Here is an 870-nt window from a genome sequence, read left to right as displayed (position 1 = left end):
ACCCGAGATATTAGAACACGTAAAACGCACAGTCAAACAAGCACAGAAAGCGACAGAAACCAGTAGCAGCATCAACACTGTGTCCTTACCTGCTTTGTTATATACTCTCATGAGGCCGACGTGGGGATGGCATGGCTCATAGCCTTTAGTATCAACACTAACTTTTTTGATTACTTCAATCTGTTTTTATTTTTTTTCCTCAAGCATACTTCGTTCTATGTTCTACTGAGCGCGGGTTGCGTACCCCCATACTCCTCTTCGAAAGACATGGTCCTTGCAAAAAGATCTACGCTCACCCAAGTTTTTGTCGACTTGGGAGGACAATTAATGGTAGGACTACATGTCGTTTTACTCAAGCAAGATACTAAGCATAGGCAAAACTATACTTGGTAAAGGGAAGAACGCGCCAGTTCTTATTTCTCACTTACGTGCCGGGATAAAGATTTGAAACACTGTATATAATTCTGATTCAGCCACAGAGCAGTAGGCAAAACTGAGCTCTAAACCAGTGAATATGTTTTAAAAAAACACTTTAATAGTTTTGAAGAACTGTCTGCAGGGAACGACAAACCTCAACAGGCCTATCGCTTTGAACTTCGACCGTACACTGTCGTCCGCTCGCGCTCGCGTGGTATTTATAAGTGCGGTTGAGTTGCCAGTACGGCGTTTGGGAAGGAATAGTAGTGCACTAGTCGTAGGCTCATGTATTTGGGTAAAGCATATCTCTTCCCGTGATCTTTATTTTTCTAAACCAAAAGATTTGTTAGTGTTTGCGTGTTTTGAAGTTTTCGAGTATTAAAATGATGACAGAGAGTACCGTGCGAATATATTCTTCGGAGAGAAAAAAACACGTACGTATACACACGTACG

The 870-nt window shown here is 41.7% G+C and overlaps 1 protein-coding gene across 1 annotated transcript in view; it reads right to left on the bottom strand.

Annotated features, from left to right (window-relative positions):
- LOC119585060 (arrestin homolog) overlaps positions 1-625 on the bottom strand; it is a gene marked incomplete in the record, with an annotated part of 137586 nt that extends 136961 nt beyond the window's left edge. Inside the window, 1 exon segment of the mRNA XM_037933677.1 lies at positions 90-625.
- Between the last annotated feature and the right edge of the window lie 245 nt (positions 626-870).

This window comes from Penaeus monodon, chromosome 19 (assembly GCF_015228065.2).
Source record: "Penaeus monodon isolate SGIC_2016 chromosome 19, NSTDA_Pmon_1, whole genome shotgun sequence".
Lineage (NCBI taxonomy): Eukaryota > Metazoa > Arthropoda > Malacostraca > Decapoda > Penaeidae > Penaeus > Penaeus monodon.
The sequence above is the reverse complement of the archived record's forward strand: the minus strand, read 5'-3'. Positions and strand labels throughout refer to the sequence as shown.